Raw genomic sequence first — 19,103 nt, 5'->3', positions numbered from 1 at the left:
ACACAGTAACAGCAGGGGACTCTAACAGCTCACTCACATCGATGGATAGATCATCCAGACAGAAAGGAAACAGGGGAAGAGTGGCCTTCAGTGGAACATTAGACCAGATGGAGCTGATAGATTTGTACAGGACATTCCATCCAAATGAAGTAAAAAAAAAAACACATTCTTCCTAAGCACACACAGAACTTTCTCAAGGATAGGCCATATGTCGGAACACAAAACAAGTCTCAGTAAATTTCAGAAGGCTGAAGTCATATCAAGCATCTTTTCCAATCACAGTGAAATGAAACTAGAAGTCAGCTTCAAGAGGAGAGCTGGAAAAATCACAGACGTGTGGACACAGAACAACGTGCTGCTGAACAGCTACTGGGTCAACTCAGGACTCAAAGGAGAAAGTGAAAATTATACAAAGACAAGTGAAAATGAAAACACGACATACCAAAAGTATGGGATGCAGCGAAAGTGGTGCTGAGGGGCAAGTTTCAAGCAACACAGGAGTACCTTGGGAAACAAGAAAAATCTCAAACAATCTAAACTTACACCTAAAGGAACCAGAAAAAGAAGAAGGAATGAATCCCAGTCAGCAGAAGGAAGAAAATAATAAATATCAGAGTGGAAATAAATGAAATAGAGGCTAAACGGACACTGAAAGGATCAATGAAACTAAGAGCTGTTTCTTAGAAAATGTAAACAAAATTGATGAACCTTTAGCTAGACTCACTAGGGAAAAAAAAAGAGATGAGACTCTGATAAATAAAACCAGAAACAAGAGGAGAAAAAACAACAGACACTGCAGAAATACCAAGGATTGTAAGAGACTACCATGAATAGCTATATGCCAACAAGTTGGACAACCTAGAAGAAGTGGACAAAGTCTTAGAACCATGCGACCTTCCCATACTGAGTCATGAAGTAACAGAAAATCTGACTAGATCAATCACTAATACAGAGATTGAAACGGTAATCAAGTCTCCCAAAAAACAAAAGTCCTGGGCCAGATGGTTTCACAGGTGAATTCTACCAAACATTCAAGGAAGGTTTAATAACTGTCCTTCTCATATTGTTCCAAAAAAATGAAGGGAAGGGAATGCTTTCTAAATCATTTTATGAGGCCAACATCACCCCGCTAACAAAACCAGACAAAAACACACAAAAAGAAATTACAGGCCAATATTTCTGATAAACATAGATGTAAAAATCCTTAACAAAAGATCAGCAAACCAAATACAACAATACATTAAAAGGATCATACACCATGATCAAGTGGGAATTATTCCAGAGATTCAAGGATGGTTTGACATCTGCTAACCAATCAATGCGATATATCATATTAACAAAATGAAGGATAAAAACCGTATGATCATCTCAATAGATGCAGAAAAAACACCTGACGAGATTCAACACTCACTTATGATGGGAAAGGAAGAAGGGACACTGTCACAATTTATAGATGACATGACTTTATATATAGAAAACCCCGAAGACTCCACCAAAAAACTATTAGAAATAATAAATTAATACAATAAAGTTGCTGGATATAAGATTAATATACTGAAATCTGTTGCCTTTCAGCATACTACTAACCATCAGAAAGATAAATTAAGAAAACAATCCCACTTACAATCACAACAGAAAGAACAAAATACCTAGGAATAAGTTTAACCAAGGAGGTGAAAGACCTGGAAACTCTAAGACATTTTTGAAAGATTTTTTCCACAAATAAGTGGAAAGATATTCCGTGCTCATGGGTCAGAAGAAATAACATTGTTAACGTGTACGTATTACCTAAAGCAATCTGCAGATTCCGTAAAATTCCTATCAAACTCCCAAGGACATATTTCACAGAAATTGAACAAAAAATTCTAAAGTGAACCTGGAACCACAAAGGACGCTGATTAGCCAAAGCAACCCTGAGGAGAAAACAACAAAGCTGGAGGTACCACACTCCCTGGGAACCCTGCCTTGATGGGCTGGCATTCTTAGTGCCTTGGAGTCCTGACTGTTTGATTGGAAATCAGAATTTGTTCAGCTGCAAGGAGAAAATAACTAACAGTGGTTTAAGCCAGTGCTTTCCAAACTTTAAATGTGCACACAAAGCACTAGGGTTCCTTGTTAAACAGCAGCTTCTAATGCATCAGGTCTAGGTTCATGGCTGTGACAGCCTCCCACGTGAAGCCCATGCTTCTAGTCCAGGGACCACACTTTCTCATTAGCAAGGGGCTGGACATTACAACCACCTGGGGAGCTTTTAAACCCCGCCCCCAACGCCCAAATGCTATACTCAGAAATTCTGACTCAGTTGCTGTGGAGTATGGCATTGGCATTGGCATCGGCATTGGCATTATTTTAAAGCTCCCTCAAGTTCTTCTAATGTGTGACCAAGATTGAGAACTGCTGGCTTAAGCAAGAGAAACATTTAATTATCTCGCATAAAAGTAAGAGAAGGGGCATTTCTGGGTCTGAGTTTGGAAGTACGATGTTGAAATTAAGGGACCCTCCTGTCCCTCTACTCAAACATCCTCGTCGTGTCCTCAAACTCAATGCCTAATGGTTTCAAGATGACTGCACAGTTCCAGACGTCACATCCTCACACAGGGAAGAAATAAATGGCAGACTCTTCGACGTCTCTCTCTTAAGCAAGGTCAAAGTCCTCCATGGAACCCAGCCACCAGCTGACCCTCCCACACCCTCTTAGACATCCCCTTATGTCTTTTTGGCCCAGAGTGGGTTATATATGGCATTGCCAAATTTAGCAAAGAAACATACAGTCTGTCCTGAATTTAAGTTGGAAATACTTATACTAAAAAAACTATTCATTGTTTATCTGCAATTCAAATATAACTAGACACCCTGCATTTTATTTCGCCTGATTTACGCACCCAGCCATTAACTGTCACTGACAAAGGGAAATAGGATGATCACGCTTGGTTTAGCCTCCAGCAGCCCAGCTGCCTCATCCCTCATCCTCTTCTTGGCCTGAGTATTTCCGTCTCATTGGCCGGATCTGGGCCACATGTCTGTCTCTGAGTCAGTGCTGAGCTACAGCAATGGAATATTGCTGATTGGCTTAGCTTGGGCCCTTCGTCCATCCTTCAAAAATGTAATACACTGGGAATAAGAGAGAAGCCGTGCGCCCAGAGCACCACTGGAGTGCTATCAGCAGAAGGGTGAACTGACTGTCTTATTTTCTGTTTTCTGGGGCCTTGCTGACTCTGGGGAGACTGCCCCTCCTGGGGATACCAGTTCCTAGAGATAGTCAACAGCTTCCCTGTGAGTGTACTTTTCAACTACAAACCAACCAATCTAGAGCCCATACCCCAGCCACCTCCTGTTTCAGGCGCTCACACTCCAGACCACTATCCAGCTGCCCTAGTCACCCCAGGGCCAGGTATCAGACGACCAGAGACAGCCCTGTGCCCAGAGCCCACTGAAACCATTCAAACTAGACAGTCCCAAGCCTGCTTGCCCCGCTTTCTCCACTCCTGCCCACAGAAACCACAGTGAGGCCCTTGGCCACAGTTCCCCCCTCCCTCTGCCTGTGCCCCACCAGGCATTTCCCCGCATGGCCCCCTGGGTGTGGTGGGCTTCTCTTGGGAACTGTAACAAACTGCCTCTGGATTGACACCAATTTGCTGATCTGTTGGCCTTACTATACCTCAAACGTTCTGTTAATACACTATACTTTAAAACAGAGGGAAGATATTTTTTTTTCTCATTCGATAAACATACATGAGCAGCTACTGTATGCCAGGCAGTATTTTAGTGCTGGGGATGTAGCCATGAACAAAGCCCACACGATGCCTCTGAGACAGAAGTTCTCATGAGGTCAGATCCATAACCACATAAAATGGGGGTATCTTGTGGGGAAGTGGTAAGTGCTGGCAAGGAGGACAGGGAGTGGGCAAGGATGGGAGGGAGGCTGCAATTTTAAATAGAGCAGCCAAGGAGGGCCTTACTGAGAAGGTGATGTCTGAGACCTGAAGGAGGGAAGGAAGAGAGCCATGCAGACAACTTGGGGAAGAGCAGTCCAGGCACAGGGAATAGCAAGTGCAAAGGCCCTGAGGTCAGGTGGGATTTTAATTGGCTCACCCTGGCTGTTGGGTGGAGAAATGAATTTCAAGGAAGAAAAGTGACAGTGGTCACCTGGGCAGGAACCTGCTCTTCCCAGTGCCCAGTGCTCTGCCTGGCACATAACTGGCCATCGATAAATAATTGCAAGGTGAAGACACAGTGATGGGGCTCACTCACCTTCCTGGAAGGGTCCTCGCCTCTGTTGCATGGTCTCTGGCTGCAGCACACGGTGGGGTCTCCACAGACCCCTTCCCAATACCACAGTTTCCTTTCTTCATGTCTCTCATGGAAGTTTTCACATCCAACCAGCTCCCTTGCTCTGTCTCTGGCCACTTTTCCTCTTGTCAAATTCCTCTCCACTCCTCTTGTTTGACTTGGGGATCCTCAGAGGGAATCGAAGTCTTTCTGGCTAGACATGAGTGAGGTCCTGAGGGTTTCTCCATGTAGGGCTGGGGTTCCTCCACCACCCGGAGACCAGCTCCTCTTTGCAGGTTCAGCAGAAGAATCCAGAAGCAAGAGTGATGTTTCTGAAAACTCCACACTATTGAGGTGTTTTCAGAGACAGCTGCCAAGGTCCATGAGAAGACAGACAGAAGGAGTGGTGTGACCATGAACGGGGAATAGGGACCAGGAGAGGTGTCTGTCCGTGCTGTGGACGAGATGTCAGATCAGCTGTGCCCTGGACATGCTTCTGGTTCAGCCACTTTAAGTCTTTTACTAAAAAGAAAAACAGAATTTAAGGGACCAGAAACTGTCATGTCACTTTTCCTTGACATTTTATTTTGAAAAATTTTAAACAAATTTTACAGTGAACACCTTATACCTACCACCTCCATTCCACCATTAACATTTTACTATAATTGCTTTATAATATATCTATTTGTCTCATATCCTTTCAACAATTTCCTCAGCATCTGGAGAGAACACTGGCCCCCAGGCCAGAAGAAGGAGCTGAGGGATTTCCTTCAAAACCAGCCCAGTGATGGCTCCATTTGATGGAATAATTCTCTGGTTTCTCTCTAGCCACTGCTCACAGAGCAGGAAACGAGGCTGATCCAGAGAAACCCAGCTGACGGATCATTAACGCCTGTGGGTGCTCTGAAAGGTGCCGCACAGGCACCAGGGCATCAGGGACAGGGCTCACGGTGACTGTCTCCCTGGCTCCATCCCACCTGGCCCAGGGCAGACAACGCGAGTGGCAGCTCCCAGCCCTCTTGACCTGAGCATCAATCACAGACCCCCAGAGCTGGAAAGTCTCTTTAAGGACACAGGCCCATTTCTTTGTCTGTTTTTGACAAATGAGGAAACAGAGGCAGAAGACTCTCGGGGAGACTATGTGCACACGTCTCAGGCTGCATCTCCCTAGAGCTGCGATGCTGGGCCTCGGGCTCCTGGGGCAAGAAGACTTGTATCGACATGCACAGCAGGCTGGTAAGTGGATTTAGACCCAGACATGGGAATTGCAGCTGGATTCACAAGGATAGCATCTCATCCTTTTTTTCATGTAAAATTGTTCTTAGTTGTCCCCAAAGCTTTAAGCAGAAGAGATGTTAAGACCAAATCATGTTTCCAACAAATATCCTTTGAGTACTTCCTTTGCCCGGCAATATTCCAGGGCCTGGGGCTACAGAAGTGAGTAAGACAGACACAATCTTACAAGAGTGGAGAAGACAGTTAATCACAGTAGAAAATGAATATATGTGATAATTTCAAAGAGAAAAAAGTGCTAAATAGGAAATAAAGGGAGGGAAGGATGTCAGATGGTGATAGTGGCGGGGAGGCTGCTGTAGATGCACAATCTGGAAAGACTGAACAAGGCCATGGTGAGGATTTTATTCTAGTCAGAGATTTTTTTTAATTTATTTTCATTCATCTAGATTTTATTCTCAAATGGATGACAATGGGAGAGGGGGCTCCCAAGGGGGAGGGACGTGCACTGACATAGGTACCAACAGCATCCCCAGCCACATGTGAAGAACAGACTACAGGGACAAGGGTGGAAGCAGGGAGCCCACACAGGAAGCCAGTGTCATTATCAGGGGAGCTAACGAAGCGTGGACTGGGGCGTGCAAGGCAGGAGTGAGAAGCACCATCATACAGACTCCATCTGTATCTGGAGGGCAGGAAATGGGGACTGAGGCAAAGAGAAGAGCAAGGGCAACACTGATCTTTTAACCTGAACCACCAGGTTGATGGCTGAGCACTGCCTCTTCTCTCTTGGAAGCAATAAACATTTGCTGTAGGATCCGTGGTTCCAATAAGCTTAAAATTAGGCTCTGATTGTAATTTTGCGTCAGTGGCTCTTGAAAATCAACAGAATGTCCTGGCTTAAAATCTAATGGGGACAGAATGCAGAGCTGAGCAAAGAAAACCAGGAAAGCTTTAAAATATACTGATTTTTTTTCCCTCCCCATTATAAAGATGGAGAAACTGAGGCACAGAGAAGTTAAGAAACTTATTCAGGTCACACAGCCAGTATGTAATAAAGCCAAGATTTGAACCTACAGCCCATGTTTTTAACCACTGAACTATTTAACCAGTCTCCTGGTAAAGGCTATTGAGTTGTTCCAGTTTGAAAGGTTATTTTTCACTGTTACAAATAATAATAATAGTAATGCTGGAAATATCTGTATACATGTTTCTTTGCACCCTTAAGCAAGTGTTTCTGAAGATAAGTTCCAGAGAGTAGATGGGGTCTTAGGATCCCTCACAGTCTGCGGCATCCATCAGCCCCAACCTAGTAACTCACCACACTTAGATCCATGCCTGAAAGTCTTTCCTTCTACACAGGGGTTGGGACTTCTCCCCAGGGGTTAGGGTTAGGAAGGTAGCTGAGTGCCTTGCAGAAGGTGAGGGGTGAGAAGGCGGGGGCATGAGTCTTCTGAACCTCCAAATAGAACCAGATCAATGCTGCCCATTCCCAAAGCCTGGCATCTTATCTCATAGTGGCCACAGCCAAGGCACAAAGGGGCTCCTGAAAAACCTATCATTTCTTTTCTGCTCATCCGTGTGGTGGCTCTGACATTTCTCAGTGTTGGAGATTTCTTGGCTGAGATAATCCCAGGCTTCCTTCCAGTCCCAGGGTGGAGAACAGCCGTCCATCCTAATTAGGGTCTGGTTGGGAGGACTGGTGCCAAGACACAGCAAAGAGAGGAACTTGTCCTGCTTCCTGTTTGGAAGGTGGCTTTCTGTGGCTTGTAAACCGTGAATGTCTTTGCCTTTCCCTCCACAAAGTGGTCATGTCTCCCTGAGCTGTCACTTAGAAGTATGGAAACCTCAGAGGAAACTGTCTATAAGCTTATTGGTCAACAAGTGGCTGGACTGACCAGATTTTAAAATTGATTATGAAAATCCTTATTTTGGGGTGACACTTGGAGACCTTAAGCTTTTGCCACTAGGAGGTTAAGAAAGGGAAGAAAGCGTGGACAACGAGACCTTTGGTCAGGGAGGCGTGGCTTTCCTGTCACTGGTTTCATTCAATCCAGACAAGGCTGTGGTGAGCCTCTCTGGGTGCAGGGCTCTCCCAGGCCCCAGGGGACACTCAGACGAGTATGGCCTTCACCTTGAGGAGAGAATTACCCTGCTCAGGGTCCTCGCAACACAGCCATCCATCTACGGCCTCTTGATTTTGCAGCATCCCAGTGACATCTGAGAACAAAAGAATGCTTGCTGATGGGCAGTGCACTGTGCCCCCTTTCCTGGGGGAGGGGGGTAGCCCATGAACTAAGGGAAGCAGGAGTCCCTCAGGAGAGCAGCATAAGGACCGCTCAGTTCTCACCTGGACTTTGCCCTGGGCAATTTTACAGCATTGGCCAAGACGTTTTCCCTCTTGGACCTCAGCCTCTCTGACGCTATGGTTAGGAGTGTGGACCAAGGCGTCGCAAAGGTCCATCTCGGTAAACGCTGAGCTGCTGGCAGGCTGAGTTTGGGCACTGGAGTCCAAGTTCCACTGGCCTGCGGAGGCCCCACCTCCACCCCGTGAAAGTCACAGAGAGGTGTCAGGGTGACCTCACGCCCTGCCCGGTGCGGTAGGAAGGTTTGATCACAGAAAAGACATTAGGTCTGTTTTCCTCTACGTGTCCTGAGGCTACTGCTGGAGAAAATAAGTTTCGGTTGGCTGTCCTGGCTTCACTTAAAATACTTAAAACTGGCTTCTTTTGCCCTTCATGGCAACGTCTTCCAGGTGCTCACCTCCATTCTGAGCTGTCTGTCAGCAGCAGGGTGGAGCTGCAGAAAGAGTTTAGATCGTGCGTTTTTGTGTAAAAGCTGCTGATTTATAGAGCCTCTTCATTAACGGCTGTTTTAATGAAGCAGGTTGCTGTCCCTGAGGGAGGCTTAACGTACAGTGTTAGTTACGCGTAGATGCTACTGTCATTTAAAAGGATTGTTAAAATTGTACTTTAATAGCGAGTTGACATAAATCTTCTGCTGGCTTATTTGGACAGGGATGAGTGCATCCAACAAGTAGATGTGCAAGGGAGCTTCCAGGCAAAGGCACCCGACAGCTAATTGCCTCTGAAATGAGTAGGATGGAAACGTAAGTGCTCAAGACCTGGTTTTATGTCCGACAAAAATAAGAAACGGTTCTGCAGGCGGCTTGCCTTTTGCCAACACAGCATTTGGAGCTGCTGACTGCAGCAAGGGATCATCCACCAGGTGGTGGCTTCCCCTGCACTCATGGAAGAGGGTCTGACTGGTCAACGGGCGGCCAGCTTTTGCTCTTTTTGTTTCTAAGGCAATCTCTGGAGACCCAGGGAGGATGAGTTCTCGGCACTGACTCCTGGTTTGTGAAGAGCAGGCAAAAGGTTGACTCTACCTGAGGTGCCCTGGATTCTGCAGGTAACAAATATTTACTGAGCACCTACTATGTGCCAAGCACTGTACCTGACCAGATCACTAAGGGCTGGAGAGATAACACAGACTGAAACACCCCTGGCTGCAGGGTGGTCCCTGGGAGACCAGGGGTAGACTGGACATGATGAAGTGGGTCCGGTGGTTGTCATGACTGCCACCTCCTCCAACAGACTTGCTAACATTTAGCCCACTTTTAGGGAGCCCTGCGGCCCCCACTAGCAGGTGAGGCGTTGTTCTAAGCCATCTATCTACATGAATCACTTCATTTAACCCTCACAACCCAAGAGGCGCACAACATTACCAGCCACATTTTATAGGCAAGGAAACTGAGTCACATAGAGATTAAGTAATTTAATCCAGTGAGTAAATGCCACCGTCGGAATTTCAACCATAGCTCGTTGAACTTCACTGTCTATTTTAATCACTCTGCCATCTTGCCTCTTCTCCAAGGAAATGCCATGGCTAAAAAACAAATCGCTTTGCTGCACACCTGGACCTAACATTGTATATCAACTACACTTCAATGAAAAATAAAGTTAAAAAAAGAAAAAAGGATGCTAAGTGCTAACATTCAATAATCAGGACCCTGGCAGGGTTTTGCCAGTCCTGAATGACAAAAAAGAGACAGGAACTGGTTGCTAAGCAACCTATTTGTTGTCAATGAGCAACTCCTGGGAGCTGGGTCAATGTTAATCATGTGATCAAGATCTGAGCAACCAGAGCACCCCATTCTCCAGACTGTGGTGACTGGCTCAGGATGTGACCCAGATGCAGCTAGACCTGGGACTTTTCAGTGATGCTGGGAACGAGGTGCCTTCCATCTGCTAGGGTGGCTAAGCTAGAAGGGAATCAGCCCAGGGCTGCTGGGGGTCATCCCTGCTGCTCCCAGGGCGAGGTCTGCCTTAGCATAAAACCAGTATGGAGATAAAGAGTCCAGATGACACTGGCAGTATTGAGATTAAGCTGAGCTTTATATGATCCAATGAGTTTCCTTCATGCAAGCATTTTAAGTTGGTTTTTCCATCATTTATAACCAAAAGTCTCATGACAGATACTGTAGAAAAAGTATTAGTGCTCCCATTTGACAGGTGATAAAACTGAGGCTCCAAGAAGAAGACACGAAAAGGGAAGGAACTAACAGTTATTATATGCTACTTGCAGGTCATTGTCCTATTGCTTTATTTAAAGGGATTAAGCTGCTTTGCAAACCCTACTGTAGCAAGTCACGTGGTCCCAAACCTCAATTTCTCCGTCTATGCAGTAACTGAGCTGGGGTCTATCAGTTTGTTTCCAAGGATGTTCCATGTGGTGTTAGCTCCATGTAAAGCTCTGCTAGAGAAAGGTTCCCTGGTCTGTGGGTCCAGGAAAAGCTGCACCCTCTAGTTTCCCCTTTAGAACATCAGCATGTTAAGTTGTGAAAAGCCCTGCAGCCAAGGCACATCTATGGTTAACCTAACATTTCCAAAATGTGTGACTTTGGTTCTGAATTCACCATGGATGTTAAAAGAATGAATAGAAAGAAAGGAAAAAAAGATATACAATAAGTAAAATCCTGTTGTCCTGACATGTCAAAAACTGTCATAAGGAAGGAAATTTCTGATTCCCTTTGAAAAAGCTCATTTTGATTCTCTCAAAGCCTGAATAAGTGGGAAGTCATCACGCTGCAGCATGTGAGCCACAGGCTAGACAAAGAGAAGAACTGTCCTACAGAGCAAATTGTCAACCTAGACATGGAGTAGTAAGCCCTTGATAGGGAGAAGTCCATCTGTGGTAGTCCAAGGACTAGATGACCTCCCCTTGAAACAGAGGGCCGAAAACAAACTTAGAAAATTCTTGTTCTAACAATGATGCAGAGCACAAAGAGGTGACCTGCAGAAGCCCATATGATGGAGAAGCCCCCATTTCTGTCCATTCCAGTTATCTGAGTTTCCTTAGTATCATTATTCCACGTGATTAACCCCAGATGGGTTAGTGGGGGGCAACACTCCCAGGGGCAATCTTTCCTTTGACCCTTGCTCTGTCTCCACCGTGTATGAAGTTGAACTTCCCTCTGCTAGCTTACCTGTGGTTGTGTCTCCAGACAAGCCTCCTACCAGCAGCTGCCACTGCCTCGGCCCCAGGCTGGGTCCTAGCAGGAAACAGATGTCAAATCTCAAGACGGAAGTTGAGGAGGGTGGAATAGAGAGAGTGTTTACAAGGTGACGGCAGGTTAAGGAAACCAAGAATGGACGGTGAGGGCCCCGAAGATTAGCAGCAGAGGGAAGCCATTACCTCCCCAGGCCTGAAGACTCGAGGGAGGAAGCTGACAAGGAGCCCAGGGAGGGCTGTGGTTGCAGGAGAGGGTGGCCGGACATGAGCAAGGGCGTAGGGAGAGAAACAGCCTTTGCAACCTGTGCACTGCAGGTCCTTTCTCAAATATATCTGGGGGAGGAGAAGGCAGACGTTTTCAATTTTTATGCAGCACAATTTATCTTTTTTTTTTTTGTAATTGCTAGTGCTGAATATGTCCTGGCTGTGGATTATTTGCGTCCCTCAGTATCTCAGAGAGTTCCACTTACGTTTTCTTTCAGAGTTTTAATCCATTTGAAGTTAATTTTTATATGGTATGAGTAAGGGGGTGAAGTTCATTTCTTCCATATAAATATTCATTCATCAAAAAGACTTTCTCTTCCCCATCGAATTACCTGGGCACCTCTGTTGAACATCCACTGAGTATATACGAGTGGTGTATTTGTGGAGTCCGTCCCCCATCCCACTGATCTGTGTCTCTTTCCTTGTACCAATACCACCCTACCTTGATTACTGTCACTTTATAGTAAGTCTTGGAATCAGATACGGTAAGTCCTCAAACTTTGTTATTTTAAAAAATTTTAGATTAATCCAGGCCCTTTGTGTTTTCATTTAAATCATATAATCAGCTCATCAATTTCTAAAAATGCCTCCTGGAATTTTGGTTGGGATTTCATTGAATCTGTAGATCGGCTTGGGGAGAACTGCTGTCTTAATGATAATACTGAGTCTTCTGATCCAAGAAACCAGTATATCTCCCCATTTATTTCAATGTTTAATTTCTGTTGGTAACGGTTTGTAGTTTTTAGAACACAAGTCTTGTGTCTATTTGGTTAAATATATCCCCCAGGCTTTTTTTTTTTTAATGTTTTCTGACGCTATTGCAAATGGCATTTTAAATTTTCATTTCCCAATTGTTCACTGCTGGTATATAGAATTTAAATTGATTTTTTTTCTATTGATCTTCTATCCTGTGATCTTTCTAAATTCACTTATCACTTCTTGTCAGTTATTTTGTTGATTCTTTAGGACAAATGTCTCTTATCCAACTGTGGTCCCCTCCTTGGAAGTAACCACTGTGATCTGTTGAATGCATCTTTCTAGATACTTTTTCATATACTTTCCCACATAAATATGAGCCCATAAAAAGGACATACTTTACCTTATTTCATGCAAACAGTATCAAACTGTGTTATTCTTCAACTTGTTTTCATTCTTCAACTCACTTTCACTCAACACCGTATCTTGAAGATGTTTCTATAATAGTAAAATAAAGATCTAAAAATTCTGTTAAATCACAGTACAGTATTCTTAGTTTGTAGAAAACCGTATTTATTTAGTCGTTCTTCTGTTGAGGGATATTTAGGTCAATTGCAATTTTTTGCTATTATGACCATGGCTGCAATGAGCATTCTCATATTTCCATGTCCACGTGGGTAAAATTTTCCCCAGGATAAACTGTGGCAGAGGTTGGACTAGCTAGGTCATGGGATACGTACACTTGATATTTTCAGTATGGTGACCTCCCTCTGGTGAGACTCCTAGTGAGACGCAGACGTACAGCACATTGTGTTGAATCTGAGAGGGAGGGGATGAAGGCGTTGACCTTGTGCAGAGAGGAGGGATGTGTGTGTGCTTGTGGGGGTATAGTGCTCATGAATACATGTGTGCATGAGGGACACAGATTATGGTATGCATGTATGCATGGGTATATGTGTGCATGTGGACACGTGTATAATGCATGTGGCATACATGTGCACGGGGGACATGCATGTTTGTGCACATGGCATTGTGTGTGCATGGGAGTGCATGTCCACATGGGTGCACGTGTGCATGTGTGGGTGCTGATCTGCAGGAGTAATGTGCACAGGTGCAAGTGTGCAGTCTGGGCTTGCCATGTTTGTACACATGTGAACATGCATCTCCGTGTGTTTCCTGCCTGGGCTGGTGTCGGTGCAGGTGTGGGAAGTGCAGATGCGTGCAGGCAGGTGCTCACAGGGGGCACGTGTGTGGAAGTGAGTGTGTGGACATGTGCATGGGACTGTGATTATGACTAGTGTTTGTAAAGTGCCTACTGTTTGTGAGACATTCTTCTAAGCACTTTCCATGTATTAACTCACGTAATACAACAGCTTTGAGATAGGTTCTTAGGGTTAAGGAAAACGAGGAAGAGGCTTTAAGTCAGATGACCCAAGTCACACAGTTTGGTGCTGGGATCTGGATCCAAATGGTCTGGGCTCAGAATGAGTGATTCAATGCCCCACATGTGAGAGTGGATGTACACAGTAGGGCGTTGTGCACACAGCTGTTACAGGCAGGGTGTCCACAAGTGCGTGTGAGGCGGTGGGAAAATGCTCTGCATGTGTGCGCGCACACGCATGGCTGCATGGCTGTGTACAAGTGTGACTACAGGTTCACACGTGTGTATCCACAGCGTCCCTGTGGGCGTGTGCTTGGGCAGGAATGTCATTTGGGGAAGAGGCGTGGATCTGCACCCAGGCGTGTTGGTGGGATCGCAGGAGGAGCTCTGAGGGAAGCCAGTGCCCTCCTAGACCCTCACTCCCTCCCCTCCTCCCTCCCCACACTCCTACCTCCCAGACTCCCTCTCCTGCTCTGAGATAAGGAACCACAGTGACTTCCATGATTTCTGTGTCTGTGTGTCCATCCCTGTCCACCTTTGATTTCCCACTGTGGACCAGGCCTCCCTCACACTGAGCCGCTGTGTGGACTGGGCACGGCGACCCCAATTCCCAGCACCAGGGTGGGCATATGTGACCCAGGCGTGACCAAGCCGCCCCATCCATCCTCCTGGATGCTCTGACCGGCTGTGGGATGGATGTGTGACCCCAAACAGGCAACAAGGGCCTGCCCTGGGGCCCTTGCTGGATCTGATGGGAAGAGACTCTCTCTGTGCCATGCGGCTGCCCGAGCTGCTGGCGGTCGTCTTGGTCACCCCACGAGACAGCCTGCTTGGGAGTGAAGCCAACCCCGGGGAAAGCAGAGCCCAGACATGGAGAGAGACCGAGTCATGATTAAGCTGTGGGAGTCCCTGGATCTGGCTGGATCAGAAGCCCAACACCCCTGACTTTTAATAACCTGAGACAGTAAATTTTCTTTTTTCACTTAAGCCTGTTGGAATTGAATTTGTCACTTGCAACCAGAAGAATCCCAACTATTAGAGCCCAGAGTTTGCCCCGGGGACATCTAAGTGGTGGGACCAGGCAGACCCATGGAAGGGGTGCTGCTTCAGGAGGGCTGGGGACCAGGCAGGCTGAGGGGCTTTTCCAGGAGGACAGGGTGGTGCTGAGTCCCTCCCCCACCCCCAGGATGGCCCGGGCTCAGGGGACCATGGGGAGCTGAGCACCCAGCTCACAGCCCTCCTTCCATGGACCACACATGGACCACACCAGCTGCTCTGCCAGGCCCAGTCAGCGGCTCTGGACAAGGAGAGTCAGAGGCAGCTTCCTGGAGAGCAGAATGCGAGTGGGAGGGGGAGGAGAGGTACACAGGGCACGTGCCCCCTTGAAAAATAGATTCTGTGCTCATTTATCCAGGTCAGTCCCTGTGCCCACCCTGGCCTGGATCAGGGGCTCCATGAGATCAGGAAGGGTGTACAGTCCCTTCACCACCTGGGGGGGCATCACCTCCCAGAATCTAAGTCAGATCCCGCCCATCCTCGGCTCAAACTCTGCAGTGGCTCCACCTCACTCAGAGTAAAAACCCAATGTCTTCAAAAGGACCCACAAGGCCTAGTCCACTGGCCCCACCCCGCTGCCCTGCAACCTGCCACCTCAGGGCCTTTGCACTGCCTTTTTCTTCTTCTGGGAGCTCTCTTTCCCGAGCATCCATGTGAATCACCTCCTGTAGTTTTTACTCAAGCATCACCTTGTCAGTGAGGCCATCCACGGCAGCCCCACCTGACACTGCACACCCGTCCCCCTGTCCTGCTTTCTTGTCTCCACAGTGCTGTGGTCGTGATTATGTGTAACTAATAAATTCATGGATTTCTGTTTTATCTCATCCCCCAAACGAGGCTGGAAGTTCCATGAGGGCAGGGATCTCAGTCCACTGTCTTCACTGCACAGCCCTGGCACATAGTGGGTGCTTTCTAAAAATATATTAACAAAGGAATGAACTGTCCCTTCTGGGCACAGCACCCCAACTGTCCTTTGGGGAATCTCTGTCCTGCACTCTGGGCTCATGAGCAATGAGTTGGGGAGCCCCACACTCACTGCATGTGGGGTCTGTGATCCAGGCCTGGCAGTCGGCGCATCCAGGACCCCTGGCTACACCTGGGCAGGCTGTACCTGCAGAAGGGGCTTAAATTCCTGCCCAAGTATGTGTCCCAGACCACAGCTGCTTCACCCAAGAGAAAGGGGTACCTTTTCTAACTGACACCAAGGTCCTTGGGGGTAGCCCTGCCAGGAGCAAATACCGCCAGCTTGACCCCAGCGTTTGGTCAGAGATGGGCATGTGACCAGGTTGGTCCAATCAGGTGGCTCCTGAGAACTCCGCAGGTGCCACTGTTACCAGCAAAGCCCGTTAACAATTTCCAAGAAATAAAAACAGAATCTGGTAATAAAACAAGGTCTAACCTTCTTCCTTTCCTTTGTGCTTAGTCTGCTTGCACTTGCTCACAGGCTGCCGCGCGCAGAGGGCTCTCACCTGGAAGGCTGGAGTCCTGGTGGGAAGTGTCAGTGATGGCACCTCAGCTGTGGGGGTGGGGAGGGTCCGTGTGCAGAAGCCGGGAGCGACACTGAATCCAAGATGGCGGCGGCGGGCTGTGTGCAGAGACGCTGCACCCGGCACTGCGACCTGGAGCCTCCGGCAGCACGGCTGCGCCAGCCCCGCGAGAACTCCGCCCCCCTCGCCGCCCTGCCCAGAGATCCCCCAAGCAGCCCCACCCACAGCCTGCGGTGGGTGGGGGAGAGCATGTGCTCTAGAGCGGGAGCTCACGCCTCTGGATTCTTTGATCAAAGAATAAAGCTTTCCTTTGCTTCTGAACCAACCTCGGTCTCGTTGGCTCAACGACACCAGGCAGAAGGACACTCTTTGGGAATGGACTCAGGACGGTCAGTGACACCACCAGGAAGAGAACATCTTCCTTCCAGATTTGCTGCACTGGAAGTGGCATCTTCCTCCAGCAGGGAAAAGCGGGGATGAAACTGACTAGAGCCCCTGGATCCAGCCCTACCTGAGGCTAGCACCATCCTCGGGCCTTTTCAGTTCTATGAGCCCATCCATACATTCCCTTTTCACTCACATATGTGGGCATTGGGCTTCCTGTCACTGACAATGGCTGCACACCTGCCTGTCTGACCCACAGGCAGGGCAGCTGTGTAGTTAAAGGAAATCCAGTCCTTGAAAAGCACTTTAACTTTTTTAAACTCTTCATGTATAAGAAGGGCTGCTGGAGGTGCTGGTGGGCTCTGTCCTCATCCCCACCATCCCTCCTCTCCCCCGGGGTTACTCCTTTAAGGAGTTCAGACCCTTCCCCAGGGCAGCCTCTGTCTCCCCCTCCAAAGGGAATTTCAGGTCTCATAGCTCCTCTCTTTCAGCCGAGTAAATTTCTTCTTTCCCATTTTGTCATCTGGAAAGATGGCAAATTGAAGCACTTAATTTTCCTCTTCCACATCAATTAATATGAAAGTGCACAGCACTGACGTACAACAGCAAAGGCAAGTCATTTATATCAATTAGCAAAACTAAACATGAGCTTTATGGGAACTCAGAATAAAGAACAACCTTAGAAGCATGAAGCCCAGCAGGGAAGCCCAGGAGTTAAGACCCCTGGAGCCTCATGGAGGAAGTGGGGATTTGAAGGTACTATTAAAATTGCATCTCATTCCCCCACAAGTTCCCAAGGGAAATATATTCAGGAACCAAGAGAATTTCCAGGCAAAGTCACACCTCGCTGTTGCCAAATCCCTTCTCAACCAAGCTGGAATCCCCAGTCTATCTCCAGAGCGTGTCCTCAGTCCACCCACGTTTCTCCACCACCACTGCCTCCCTGGGCTGAGCCCATCACCCATCCTGGCCTTCCTGGATAATTATAACAGCCTCCTCCCTGGTCTTCTGGCTTCCACTCAGCCCCCATTCATTCAACACACTGCAGTCAGAGTGAGCTTTAGAAATACAAATTGAATCATGTCACCCTCTGCTCTGAAAACGTCAATGGCTCCCCATTGCTCTTAGAATAAAATCTAAACTCCTCAGCATGGCCTCCAAAGCCCTGCATGGTCTGGCCACCTGTCAGACTCATCTCCCTCCTGTCTCCCTCTGGCTCACTCTGATGCAGCCACACCAACCTCCTTGTTGTTCCTCCAACTCATCAAGTTCAATCCTGCCCCAGGCCCTTTGCACTTGCTGTTTCCCACATCTTTTCCTGTTGGCTCTTTCTTATTTTGCATGTCACAAGCTCAGATGTGACTTCCCCTTTATCCCCCTGCAGGCCAATATCACTGCTGTTTATCTCCTTCACAATTCAATCCACAAACATCTGTTGAACATCTCTTGGGCACCAGCCACAGTCTAGGCCCTGGGATACAGCAGTAAACCAGACAGACAAAAACCCTGCCTTGTGGAGGTACATTCTGGTCTGGGGAATGGGGTGGGTATGAAAAACAGCAAATGCTCCAAAAATATTTATCAAATGGGTGACTCCCCTGAGTCCTGAGCAGATGGAAAGCACCTTGTCAGGGTCAGAGTTGACTGGAGAGGAAACTGGGATAAATGCCAGATTCCAGGAATGCAGATCACAGCTGGGGTTGGTGGAGGGGAGTGACAGACATGTCTATAGGGAACTAGATCATTTGGCCGAAAGTGACAGGTGTCACCAGACCTTGTTCTAAGTTCTAAGAGGGCAAACAAACAAGTGTTAATGAAATGTTTGATGTCTGCTCCAGCTCACATGCAAGTTGTAGGTCAAATTTATGGGTCAGAGAATTGTATTTTCAAGTGCTATATATGTTTTATTACATAAAATAAATTTGTGTAACAATGTGTTTTATTAAGTCCCAGTGTGTATGTTCATGTGTTTTAACTATTGATGCAGCATAGGGTGTCTGCCCCGGGAGATTGAGCAGAGCCCAGGGCCCTGGGGGTGCTCCCTGAGGGGCAGAGGGGGGCTCTGTCTGCTGAGTAGCCAAGAAGTAATGAAGGCTTCTGATTTAATGAGCACATATTACATGCCAGGTCCTGTGTCAGCATTCATGTGTATGACCTCATTGACTCCTCAGGACAATCCTATTCAGCAGAGTCTTATTATTTCCAGTTTATAGATGAGGGAACTGAAGAACAGCAGCGTCTAGCATTTTTCACAAGGTCACACAGCTTGTAAGCAGCAGAATTGGGACTTAAACCCTGGTCCAGCTGACTTACCCAAAGCTAGAGTGATTAATTCATCCCAGCTTGCCCAGGACTGTCCCAGCTTGAAAACACAAGCCCTGGGAAACCCTTTGAGTCTCCGAAAAATCAGGATTGTTGTCACCCAAACCAGTGCTCATACTTTAAAACACAAAGTTAAACATCTTTTGGGGGGAAAGCATAGAAGGGGGTTGTAAGGGTTTCCCAGGAGGCATAAACCCAAGAATATGGACCACGATCTTGGAAAGGGACAGGAATGGCTGAAGGATGGGAAGTAGTCATATTTCATTGGAATTTTTCAGTGTTTAATTCTAAATTAATTATAGACTCATGGGAAGCTGCAAATAATGTTACATAGAGTCTTGTGTCCTCTTCCCCTACTTCCCCCATGGTGATATCTTATATTGCTGTAATTCCATATCAGAGCTGGGGAACTGATTTTCGTACAGTACTGTTAACTGGACCACAGGCCTTAGTCAGTTTAATCATTGTTTACATGCACTCGTGTGTGTGTGTGTGTG

General features: G+C 47.1%; 1 long non-coding RNA gene across 1 annotated transcript in view; it reads right to left on the bottom strand.

Annotated features, from left to right (window-relative positions):
- Window positions 1-12,462, bottom strand: part of LOC116147478 (uncharacterized) — a 40,175-nt gene extending 27,713 nt beyond the window's left edge. Inside the window, exons 1-3 of the long non-coding RNA XR_004131069.2 lie at window positions 12,380-12,462; window positions 10,991-11,056; window positions 4,252-4,791 (exon numbers count right to left, since the gene is read on the bottom strand). This is a non-coding gene — a long non-coding RNA (uncharacterized LOC116147478). The remainder of the gene's footprint in view (window positions 1-4,251; window positions 4,792-10,990; window positions 11,057-12,379) is intronic.
- Window positions 12,463-19,103: the final 6,641 nt, after the last annotated feature.

Source organism: Camelus dromedarius, chromosome 18 (genome assembly GCF_036321535.1).
Source record: "Camelus dromedarius isolate mCamDro1 chromosome 18, mCamDro1.pat, whole genome shotgun sequence".
Classification (NCBI taxonomy): domain Eukaryota; kingdom Metazoa; phylum Chordata; class Mammalia; order Artiodactyla; family Camelidae; genus Camelus; species Camelus dromedarius.
The sequence above is the reverse complement of the archived record's forward strand: the minus strand, read 5'-3'. Positions and strand labels throughout refer to the sequence as shown.